Here is a 13,365-nt window from a genome sequence, read left to right as displayed (position 1 = left end):
TTGAGGAAACAGGCCCAAAAAACATAAAGAACGCTGTCAGAGGTAACAGGGAGTACGAACTTGAAACGCTTTGAAGTAATCGCGTGTGAACTGACAAGAAGTACAGCCTTCACCCACTCGCTCTCCACGAAAAGCATGTACAAGGGAATGGTGTCCTACACGTACCTTTTAAAGTGGCCCACACATACAGCGTCACTCACGAGTGTACGCGCTAAGGCCCTTTTCCCCAATTACACGAGCTGACACTCGGACGTGCAGTTTTTGGACGTGTACGATGAACATGCACCCGTGTTGATGGAAACGCCAGCGCGCGTCACGTCACTTACGCGCAAAGGCCCTTTCCTCGGATTACACGCATTCACACGCGGACGTGCAGTTTTTTCACGTCACAGAATCGTTTACGCGCTAAGGGCCTTTGGTCCAATGAAACCGCGTACATGTGCTGAAGGGCTTACGCGCGAAGGGCCTTTCCTCGAATTACACGCTGACGTGCAAGATTTTCATGTGCCAAATCACTCCGTATCAAGCTGGCCACGCAACAACACACGGAAGACCATGCTCTTGCCCAGAAGGCCGAATTACTGCTCCCCAGAGCCCCGAGCATGCTCCCACCTGCCGTCTGCTGCTGCCTGACTGCCTGCTGCCCACGTGCCCTGCTATTTGCTGCCAGCACGTCAGCCAGGAGTGCAGTTGCTGTGACCACCCCTGCTGGAACCGAAGACTGCTGACTGGGATACCATCGCTCCACAGCCCAGCCCCAGGACCCAGTTGCCCACCCACTCCTGCCTCTGGGGTTGCCATGTTGGGCACAACACCATCTGGCACCACTGGCAACCCCCAGCCAGAGAGGCAGAGGGCCACCAGCTTCAGTGCCAGAGACGTTGGTGTCCTGGTGGAGCAAGTCCTGGGGCAGTATGATACCCTCTTTGGAAGTTTGCGCACCGACAATAAAGGACGGACCAGGATCTGAATGGACATCGTGACTGCCATCAACGAGGAGGGGGTGGCAGTCCGCGACTTACAACATGTCAAGAAGCGCTGGGAGGACTTCATGTCCAGGACCCTCAACAAGGCCCGGCGCCTCTTGAAGGCAGCGGATGCCAAGGGGCGCCGGGGCCACCTGTCCGAGCACCAAATGAGGGTCCTGGAACACATATGCCCAGCGCTCTGTCTGGAGTCGAGCTGTAAGTGTACATGCATACGGATTGGATGCTGTGCGTGTGGTTGTGTGCCAGTAGTGTGCAGGTTGTGTTTTCGTAGGGCCATGTAGGGATGTGTATGAACAGGGGCGTGAGGCTGCCACATGTGAGTCCTCTTGGGTGTGAGACACATCAATGGTGTATGGGTTGGTAAGCATGCTGTGCAAATGCAGGTGTGGAGGCACACATGTTTGATTTTCTGTGTATTTACGTTGGCATGGTTGTGGTGTCACACATGGATGGTGGTTCCTGCTGCATGTATCTGCAGCGTGTACATGTGCATGTGTGTGCAACTGTGATGCAACATGGATGCACGTGACACTGATATGTAGAAGGCTGAATGCCAGATGTGACATGTATGGCGATCGCATCACTGCGACAGTTGGAGGAGATGTAGACATGCATGTAAGTGTGGTGGCGTGTGTGCATGTCTAGTGCACTCCCTGTGTTTCATGTGATGTCAGGCTCACCTTCGGCTGTTCATGCTGTGGTATGTCTATGGATGGTGCTGCCTGGTCCAATATTGCTGTGGCAATGCCCATGTGTGTGAGTTGAAATGACATGTGTGTCGTGGAGTGTGATGCCATGTCTGAAGTTTGACACTGCCACTCATGTGCAACTGTCATGTGTGTATCAGGCCATTGTACAGTGCCCTGATGTCTGTGTTTTATCTCTCCCTGTCTGCAGCGTCAACTGATGAAGAGGGCGGAGAGGGTGCTGTGGATCACAGCGGCAGGGATCGCACCACCAGCCAGAGACGCAAGGCCCAGCTCCCCTCCCAGATCGTCACCTCGTCGGGGAGTGAGGAGTCTGGTGTCGCATCCCAGGCCGCAGCTGCCGAGGGTAGGTCCAAAAGGCAGAGGTCAGAGGTGGACTCCTTGGCAGCAGAAGGGGCAGCTGAGACCCCACAGGGTCCAACGGAGGAAGATGGCACGGAGTCATCCAGGTTGGTGGGGGGGGTTTGGTGGAGGAGGAGGCCACGGAAGGGACACACACGGGGTCTGGAGGTGGGGATTCCACTGGTGCTAGTGGTGCAGTGCAGGGGCAGGGACAGGAGGCAGCACAGGCCGCCGCGGAGGTGCCTGGGTGCAATCCTGTCCCTGATCCTGTCACTGCATCATCTGGCACCAGCATGGATGCCTACGTCCAGATCTGTTTTCAGGGAGGGGATGAGCACACAACAACTGGCCTTCCTCTCCCTGCGGACGTGGCTATCCGGGACCGTGTTGAGCCTGTCCTGGCCGGGATAGCGTTGCGTCAACGGGGCATGCGAGGTGACCTGCGGTCTTTTCGTGAAGAGACTGCACGTCATCTCGGATGCCTCTTTGACCACGTTAACCTGCTGGGACGGGTCAGCGGTGCTGGATTCCTCCATGTGCTGGCCCTTCTTGCGACCCCCTCCTCACCTGAACCCCCTACGCCCCAGTCATCCTCCATGCCATCTTCCCACCCATGTATCACCTGGGTACCCTGTGGAACTGCCTCTGACCCAGCGGCCAGGCTGGTGGAGGACACATCCCTGCCACAGTCAGGAGTCGGACATCCAGCAGGGGTGGCCACCACGACAACTGCACCCCAGCCGGAGGAGGACGTGCAGGCAGCAAGAGCCAGGGCGCAGGCACAGGCACAGCAGCAGCAGCAACATGGTGGGAGCAATGATGGCTCGGGGCATTCAACATCGGAGCGGCAGGCATCGGCAAGAGGGCAGGAGGACCCAGGATTTCAAGTGTCTTCCGTGTGGCAGCGGTTGGGCCACGCCATAGATGCGGAGCGGCAGCGGGCGGAAGAGGCACGACTCACAATGGTCAGGGCGGAGAACTCCATGCAGAGGGCACTGAGGCGGGCCGAGTGCCTCGAGGCAATTCGCAGGGAGTTGGAGGTGTCATCGTCCCTGCGAACCCTCGGGGCCATGGAAGAGGTCCGCCTCCAGGACATTGAGTGGGAGTTTGATGATGCACTGGCCCGGGACATCAAAAAGTGACCCGTCGGACTAGCCCGCTGCCATTGTAAATAGTTTTTAGAGTTAGATTTCCTTTTTCTTTTTCTTTGATTTGTGGTGAATGGACTATGCCACACACATTTTTATATAGTTTTTTTATTAGGTAGTTTATTAGGTAGGTTTCATTTCTTTCGTTGGGCTCATGGACCCTTGACAATGGATTGTACATAGTTGGACAATGGATTATTTTGACCTTTTTCATTTGATTTCACCATGGATCAATGGGTTTTTCTTTTTACGTTTCCTTTGGATTTGCGTTGTTGGAGGGAGAGTTTGGACTATTTTTCTTTCGGATTTGTTTGGATTGGTTATACTTTTCATTTACTCATCTTTTGCACATGCTTTACATTTCATGTTTGCTGTTTATTTATGCTTTCATGTCATTGATTTTTTTTTTGTACATAATACGTTTTCATATTTTAGTTCCATGTGTGGGATTCGCTCATTGGGTTGATGCATGTGAAAATGTGGGTTTACGATCAATGCCAAACAGTGTGTGTGTGTGACGGACATGTGTTGATGTACATAGTTGACTATTGGTTTGTGTATTGAGATTGAGGCATGTCAGTGTGGGGTGGATTGGGAAATCATTGCGTCTCAAGAATGGGGTGGCGTGCTGTGGTATTTTGGTGTAGAAGTGGGACATGATTGTGCATCTGTATTTCATGTGGGGGGGTATGAGTGGGGACCTGCTGGCAGGTGCCCCTGACTGCTGGGGGGTGGGGGTGATGGGGGACATGAGTGGGACATGAGTGGGGGCCTGCTGGCAGGTGCCCCTGACTGCTGGAGGGTGGGGGTGCTGGGGGACATGAGTGGGACATGAGTGGGGGCCTGCTGGCAGGTGCCCCTGGTTGCTGGGGGTTGGGGGTGCTGGGGGACATGAGTGGGGGCCTGCTGGCAGGTGCCCCTGGCTGCTGGGGGGTGGGGGTGCTGGGGGACATGAGTGGGGGCCTGTTGGCAGGTGTCACTGACTGCTAGGGGGTGGGGGTGCTGACGGACATGAGTGGGGGCCTGCTGGCAGGTGCCCCTGACTGCTGGGGTGTGGGGGTGCTGGGGGACATGAGTGGGGGCCTGCTGTCAGGTGCCCCTGACTGCTGGGGGTGGGGGTGCTGGGGGACATGAGTGGGACATGAGTGGGGACCTGCTGGCAGGTGCCCCTGACTGCTGGGGGGTGGGGTGCTGGGGTACATGAGTGGGACATGAGTGGGGGCCTGCTGGCAGGTTCCCCTGACTGCTGAGGAGTGGGGGTGCTGGGGGACATGAGTGGGACATGAGTGGGGGCCTGCTGGCAAGTGCCCCTGACTGCTGGGGGATGGGGGTGCTGGGGGACATGAGTGGGATATGAGTGAGGGCCTGCTGGCAGGTGCCTTTGACTGCTGGGGGGTGGGGGTGCTGGGGGACATGAGTGGGGGCCTGCTGGCAGGTGCCCCTGACTGCTGGGGGATGGGGATGCTGGGGGACATGAGTGGGATATGAGTGAGGGCCTGCTGGCAGGTGCCTTTGACTGCTGCGGGGTGGGGGTCCTGGGGGACATGAGTGGGACATGAGTGGGGGCCTGCTGGCAGGTGCCCCTGACTGCTGGGGGGGTGCTGGGGGACATGAGTGGGACATGAGTGGGGACCTGCTGGCAGGTGCCCCTGACTGCTGGGGGGTGGGGTGCTGGGGTACATGAGTGGGACATGAGTGGGGGCCTGCTGGCAGGTTCCCCTGACTGCTGAGGAGTGGGGGTGCTGGGGGACATGAGTGGGACATGAGTGGGGGCCTGCTGGCAGGTGCCCCTGACTGCTGGGGGATGGGGGTGCTGGGGGACATGAGTGGGATATGAGTGAGGGCCTGCTGGCAGGTGCCTTTGACTGCTGGGGGGTGGGGGTTCTGGGGGACATGAGTGGGGGCCTGCTGGCAGTGCCCCTGACTGCTGGGGGATGGGGGTGCTGGGGGACATGAGTGGGATATGAGTGAGGGCCTGCTGGCAGGTGCCTTTGACTGCTGCGGGGTGGGAGTCCTGGGGGACATGAGTGGGACATGAGTGGGGGCCTGCTGGCAGGTGCCCCTGACTGCTGGGGGGGGTGCTGGGGGACTTGAGTTGGTGATCACTAGTGCAAGGTGACATGTGACCTGGCTGGGGGGCATGCCCATGGTGGATGGACTGGCTGCGGCACATGACCAGGGATGCAGGGTAGTCCCCTGTGGTGTGGGCTGCCTGCAGGGGCCATGGAGGGGGTAGAGGGGACACCTGGGAGGACCTACAGTGCTAATTCACGTGTGGGACTCCCCGCGCACCCCACTGGATGCACGTACCCCGCTCTGACAGCGTAATCGCTTGTAAAACTTCCTGCGCACCCCCAAAATACACGTACCTCGCTCGCACTGGGCCAATCGCGTGTGAAACTTCCCGCGCACCCCCGTAATACAGGTACCCCGCTCGCACTGGGCCAATCGCATGTGAAACTACCCGCACACCCCAGTAATACACGTACCCCACTCGCACAGGGCCTATCACGTGTGAAAGTTTCTGCGCACCCCCGAAATACACGTGCCCTGCTCCAATCGCGTGTGAAAGTTCCTGCGCACCCCAGTAATACACGTACCCCACTCGCACATGGCCTATTGTGTGTGAAACTTCCCGCGAACCCCAGTAATACACGTACCCTGCTCCAATCGCGTGTGAAACTTCCCACGCACCCCAGTTATACACGTACCCCGCTCCGATCGCGTGTGAAACTTCCCACGAACCCCAGTTATACACGTACCCCGCTCCAATCGCGTGTGAAACTTCCAGTGCACCCACAAAATACACGTAGCCCGCTCAATCGCGTGTGAAACTTCCCGCGAACCCCCGAAATACACATACCCCGCTCCAATCGCATGTGAAACTTCCCGCGAACCCCAGTTATACACGTACTCCGCTCCAATCGCGTGTGAGACTCCCCGTGCAGTGAGATATGTGTATTGGGAGGGGTACGAGGTGGAGTTTTACAGGCGTTTTCGTGGTTGGGGGCCTGTGCGCCATGTACGGGATTTGTGTGCTGTGCATGGCGCATGGGGAGGGGTTGGGGGCGTGACTTGCGCTGCTGCAGGGTCCCTGCGCCACTCTGTGCCACGGCTGGTTTTGGAAGCTAAAATCCATGAATACGCTGTGCGCAGAAATGGATTTTAGCGCACGCGGCTGGCGCAGAAAGTCGCACACGCACACTGTGCTCCAGCTGCGTGCGCCACTTGTGTGCTGAATTCTATGAATTACCCTGTACATCTCGCCCTTACTTAACAAAGAGCGTCCTTGTTTACCCCATTTCTTCAATCCTTCTTGTGGGTCTTCGGACTGTTCTTTTGGATGGGGTACGGGTCACAGGGGTGTGATTGTCCCTCTCACTGTCGCAATTATCTGTGTCCACTTCACCATCCATGAAATCAGAACAGTCACCGGAAGAGGCGCTCTCCTCGCTCTGCTGTGTTTTCTCTTTTCCCACCCGTTTGAAGAAAGAGGAGTTTCAGGTGATGGTGCCACTAGGACTTGCTGCTGTTACCATGGATCCTTTAACGTGGGTGACTGTCATGGGCTGTGGATTGAAGGCAGACATCTCTTTTGATCCTTGAGTCTGGCGCACCAGCACTTGGTCCCCTATGTGCACCTCTGGCTTTTGCCCCCCTCCTTGCATCAGCGTACGGTTTCATTCTTTCATTGCTTTCTTTGTCCTTTTCTCTCGCTTTTAGTTCTGCGTAAGCAGACGCCTTGCTGGTGAGCAAGTGTGTGATGTTGGTTCTTACAAGTGTGATGTTGGTTCTTAACGATTCTGACGAACATCAGTTTTGAAGGGCACACTCCCGTGGAGCTATGAGGGGTGTTTTGATACTCTCTGAGTAGTGTGAAGATTGCTTGCATGAACAAACCTTTTGTAATGGAGCATTATTTCAGGGTGCGCTTTAGATTTGCCATAAAGCATTCTACTGTGCCATTTGTCCGTGGCCATAGCGGGGTAATCTTCTGATGCTGGAAACCCAGGTGTTCAATGAAAATTCTGAACTCGTGTCCATTGAACAGTGGGACATTATTGGATTTTACGATGGTTGGAATGCCGTAGTCTGCAAACTTTTCGCCTCGCGCTGGAATGACAGCATGTGCTGTTGTGGAACGTATTAAGTGTATCTCTGGGAAGCCTGACATTTCGCCCATGAATACAAGGACATGCTTGCCGTTGGACAGAGGCCCAAACATGTTGACCGCTACCTCGTTCAATACTTGAGGCGACATCACTGTCATTTTGAGCGGTTCAGGGAATGTGCGTGGTGCAATAGCTTTGCATATCGTGCAGCTTCCTAGAATCTTTTCCACTTTTGTATCCATTTGGGGGAACAATACTCTTGTCTGCAGTTGTCTTTGGTGGACACAATTCCTCTTTGTCCGGTCTGTGCCATGTTGCTCACCCTGTCCTGCAGTATTTCTGCAATTGCTATACAATCTTATAGTAGCAAACCTTCTGGAGCTAAGGATAATGTATATTTCAGAAGATTAAATGTTTGGTGTTGTTTCTGGTCCATCTCTGATAGAACCCTCTCTTCCCTTTCGAGTCATGCCATCTGTCAGAGGATACTCTCTCTTTGACTTTCATGAGTAGTGGGTCCTGGTCCATACTGTCGAGGAGCTCTGGGATGGTGAGCAACTTGGGTAGTGCGTTGCTGATGATATAGTTGACATATTGTTACGCTTTACGAGATTGTGATTCGTCTTTCGCTGGGAGAGGAAATCTTGATAAAAAATCAGCCAGGTTGTTGTCTTTCCTGGGGCGATGCAGTATTTTGAACAAGTATTCTTGTTGGCAAAGTCCCCATTTGGCAATGCGGGGAGGCATTTTTGCAGTCAACTTTCTGTAGATAGTTGTGAGGGCCTGGTGTCTGTGATGATGGTGACATTTTGTCCATACTAGACTTTCTTTTTCAGGCTGCAAGTACGCACATTCTGTTACGACAGCTGATGTTGATTAAGGCACGGGTGCTTCTCTGAGCGCTTGGACTTTTTCAGGATCAGGTAGAAGGCATTCTTGCGAGAAGATGTGCCAAAAAGATTTTAAGATTTGTCTTGCTGAGTTCACATTTGTCAACATTTAAGGTCAAATTGGCTTCTTCAAGTGCTATGCCTACACGACGCAGTGCATCATCATGAGTTTATTGAGTTGCACCAAACACTAGGTTGTCGTCTCTATAATTGAGACATTGTGGGATGTGTTTAATTATTTGGTGTATCTCGTTCTGAAAGATTTCCGTGGCGGAAGACACCCCAAAGCTGAGTCACTTGTAGAAAAATAGACAAAGATGAGTGGAGAACTTGGTTATATAGCGTGAGTCTGCGTGTAATTTAAGCTGTTGGTTACCTTTGTTGAGATATAATTTCGAGAAGAATTTTGCTCTATGCAGCCGGTACATCATGTTTGTCATTCTCAGTGACACATGCCTCTCTCTCTCTCGATGGCTGTGTTGGGTGTCCTCATGTGTACGCAGATGCAGATACTTTTTCCGTTTTCTTTCTTCGGGACTGGGACAATGGGAGATACCCACAGCGTGGGCCCAGTTGCTTGTTCTATAATGTCTGGATTGAGGAGTGCTTGTATTTCATGCTCCACTTGCTTCTGAATTTTTTACGGTATTCCTCTGTAGTGCTGTGCAATGGGTTTGATGTCCTAGTTGATATGCAGTCTGACTTGCTTTGCTTTAAGTCAGCCAAGTCCTTTGAAAAGTGCGGGGAACATTTTGATCATCATGTCTTTTGGGCTTGTTGTGTACGCCGTCATAATTTGGTACATTATATGTACTTGACCAATTTGTGTGGCAGAATTAAAACTGAAGATGCTGTCGCATGGCACCTCCCCTTCGACTACGTATATCATTATTTTTGCTGTTTTGTCCTTGTATGTGTACGTGGCTCTGAACATGTGCTTGCACTTCCTAGGTGTGTTTGCTCCGTATGGATAGATATCAATGTCGGCTGGTTGCAGAGGTCTTTTACTTTTGAAGCCTTGATATCTTTCTTCGTTAACCACATTCATAGTTGCTCGTGTCAATCAGGAATCCCCGGGAGCTGTCATTTAGCTGTAATAATAAGGTTTGGCTGTATTCTTGTTGCCTATTGCTTGTACATATCCCTGCTTGCGGTCGCCGCTGAATGGCGATAAATCGGAGTCATTGTGGCATCTTGGTGAGACCTCTATGCATCACACCTTGTAGATCTTCTCTTTGTGTCTTTTGGCAGAGATTCTCTCCTTCTACTTGGTAGCCTTTTGGAAGTATCGGACATTCTTGCAGACTGACTGAAAATGATTCTCACCCCCACATTTGTCACAGGTATGACCGACTGCTGGGCATGGGCCAACATGAGGGAAATTATAGCCGCCCCTGTAGCACTTCTTTTGATCTTTGCTACTCTCCCTGTCTGATGCTCTGACCTGGCACAAGGGCGCAGTGGATGATGTCTGCATAATTTTGATGTTTCCCAGGGATTCAGTCTGCATGGAGAGTGCCATGTCTGCCTTGGCTAGTTGTAATATTTCTTCTAGGGATCTGGTCTCTGGAAATATTTCTTGCAAAACTCGGCGGACATACAGCCAGCAATTGTTTGTGATTTGAGTGCCTCTTAAGTTCAGTAGTGTTCAAATTCACAATATTTTACTCTTATGCCAGTTGCATAACGGAATTATTGAGCGTTTCACCCCTCTCTTGCGTGGACGTATGAGAAATGTGGCGTTCATAGTCTACATTTCGTAGTGGCACAAAAGTAGTTATGGGAGTCAACGATGCCTTGAAAAGTGATGGTGGTGTTTTCTGGCATTTCAAAGACAATGGGCCTCATTACACGGTAGGTGGTAAGGGAAAAACAATGCCGATAAAGGATTACCAGTATCGCTAACCGCAACCACTAATTACGACCGGCCTATCCGCTATTAGTGGCACCGCTAAGAACGGTGTCTCTAATAGCGGCAAGGTTGCGGGTGCGCAACCCCTCATATCGGCAATAGTAGCATGACGGAAATAGGAGTCCATCACAAGCCATGCGGAAATGCTAATAGCGACATGGAGTAGGCCCAAAAAGCCCATACCGGCATTGCGGAAATACCGTCATCGCAAACCACCCGTTAAGGGACATGTGCAGTTTTCCCAGCTGCCGCAGGTGGCCACAGTCATCACAGGTGGAGGCAATGGAGACTGGGGCAGCACAAAAGGAGCACACCACACCCCTTCCCACACCCCTTCCACACCAATATGATTCCAATACTAGCAGCATTACATGGGCTGGAGGACATGATTGCATTGCAGCACCAACAACCACAGGCAGCACAGAGGAGACGCAGGAGGAGGAGGAGGAGGGCAAGACAGGCCCAGCAAGCCCCACAAGTGCACCTAGTCATACCAGAGAGGCAGCCTCCAATCCCCAGGATTAGAGCCAGTCCATTCAACCTAACTCCTGAGCAGATACACACCCTGTACCATCTGGACCGGGATACCATCACCACCATTGTGGACATGATACACAACGACATCGTGAGCCTCGTAGACATCCGTACTGCCATCCCCCCTCTACTGAAGGTGGTAACTGTTCTCCACTTCCTGGCCACAGGGACCTACCAGCATACGGTAGGGCAGATGCATGGCATATCACAATCAGTATTCTCATGTAGGCTGAACCAGGTGCTCGATGCCCTCCTGAAGCACACAAGTGAACACATATCCCTGCCACGGACTGCCCAGGAGATCTCCAACACCAAAGTTGGCTTCTATTCAATGGCAGGCATCCCAAGTTGCATCAGGGCCATCGACTGTACCCATGTGGAATTGGTGGTTCCACATGACAATGAGGCAGTCTAACGAAACAGAAAGCAATACCACTCCATCAATGTCCAAATGGTATGTGACTCAAACAAGATAATTACACATTGTTGTGCACCGATATCCCGGATTAACCCATGATTCAATGGTCCTGCGGAACTCAACGATACCACGCTAAATGGAGCGACATGCTGGACAACGTTCGTGGCTTCTTGTTGAGTAGGAGGGCAAGCACATTGGAGTGTGATGTGGTGTGTGATTGGGGGGGAGAGATGCATTCTCCAATTGGGTGTGATTGGGGGAGAGATGCATACTCCAACTGGGTGTGATTGGGGGGGGGGATGCATACTCCAACTGGGTGTGATGGGGGGGAGAGATGCATACTCCAACTGGGTGTGATTGGGGGGGAGAGATGCATACTCAAACTGGGTGTGAACATATTTCCGGATAAACAATGGACATACAGATCTACACCACTTTCCACCGAGGCAGCCCACAATGGACCTGACACAAAACCACATGCAAGTAGTAATCTGCACAACATGCTAATTAATCCATCACGCCAAACATGCCATATCCATCAACATGAACATTGCACATCATACCATACCCTCTATAACACAAAGCAGTAACATGCAGCCAAAATGGACATTGGAAATGTACGCTGAAAAACATCACAACGGATATGCGGCCTTGACTGTATACGAAGGGATCTCCTGTAGCCATTGTACTGATCCACACCCGTACACCACTACTGGAGTGCCTCATCACAGCATGGGGACATCAACTTCGGGATGGCAGTACACTAGCAGTGTGGTACATACGTTGCCAGGACCAAGAGACACGAATGACTTGACCTCACCCAGTACATGCCAATAACTGCCGTATGCATGCACGGTGCATGTCCACTTACAAGGACTACCTCACCTTCCCACATTGCAGTTACTATGATTGCCTCCATTCATGCAGGGATTTGTGGATGTCATACACAATGCAAAGTTGATTTGTGTGATGTGTACAACTTCCACTTGATGTAATCACTTACACATACCCATTGTTGCACCACTGCAAGTGATGCTGGCTATCCCCTTAAGAGGTGGCTCCTTACCCCTGTACGGAACCCACAGAACAGGCACGAAGAGGAATACAATCGTGCACATACCCGTACCCGCATGGTAATTGAGCAGACATGTGGCCTTTTGAAGACACGGTTCCGGTGCCTCAGCAAGTTGGGGGGGCACTGCTGTACGGCCATGAGAAGGTGGCCAAGATCACCATGGCATGTGTCATGCTGCACAATATGTGTATCAGACGGAATGTGCCAATGCCCCCTAACATTGAACTGCAACCACCTGTTGCTATTAGCGGTCACTGCTAATGCTGTGTTGTGGGAGGGCGGACGTGCTATCAGTGCTTTGCTCGGTGCCGCTAAGGGCCTTTACGGGGTCTTTACCAGCATGGAGGTAGAGTTCTTTCCGGCATGGCGCTAAGCTCGTGCCCGTGTACTCGTGATGCCACGTTATTAGCGGCCTACTGACTACACGGACACGTTATTAGCGCCATGCCGGTAAAGGCGGTGACTTACCGCCTACCGTGTAATGAGGCTCAATGTTGCACACTACTGGACCTAGCAAGTGCATTAGTATTCCCCTGAGGCAGCGCTCTTCCTTCACCCCATTTGCGTCAATGTATATCTGAAGTTCTTGGAGCCATCGGTTCCACCGTGGTGCTAGGCTGCTGGTGTCTGTGATATCAAAAGTTGGGACTGCCGGTAGAATTCATTACTCCGTTCTGCCCTGTCATGTGATGCAGGGGTGGGGTGGTGGGGATGCTTGTGTGGATGAACTACTGACAGCCTCATCCTCCGACATGGTGACAGCACCCTGGATATAAAGCTGAACCTACAATGAGACACTTGAATTCCTGCTGTACTGTCTATGCAAATGGTGTGGTGTAAACAGTCGGCGTGTTGCAAAATTGTGCATGGGGGGTAACACTCATAGCAGAGTATGTGCTGTTTCAAATGTGGCATGCAGGGGGCAAGCTTCCTAGTTTTGCAGGCCATGGTTGGGATCACATTTGCAAAACAGTCCTTACTTGCTGTTAAGGTGTTGGAACTTGAAGACACAGCCCAGTCGCAGGATGTTGTGTGCGGGCCACTCCCCTCTCACACTGCAGGCGGGCTGTTTGCCTTGCTGAGATGCCGGCGGGCACCACACAGCGAGGCGTCGGGAAAATCCATGGGAGTCAGTGTGCTCTGTAATGCGGTCGTCCGCGGCAGGCTTGGCTTCTAGTACCTCGTTGCCAGGGTTATTGCTAGGTCTGGAAAAGACTGTCAGGACTGGGGGCCAGCTA

Source organism: Ambystoma mexicanum, chromosome 4p (assembly GCF_040938575.1).
Source record: "Ambystoma mexicanum isolate Mex_15411 chromosome 4p, UKY_AmexF1_1, whole genome shotgun sequence".
Classification (NCBI taxonomy): Eukaryota; Metazoa; Chordata; class Amphibia; order Caudata; family Ambystomatidae; genus Ambystoma; species Ambystoma mexicanum.
The sequence above is the reverse complement of the archived record's forward strand: the minus strand, read 5'-3'. Positions refer to the sequence as shown.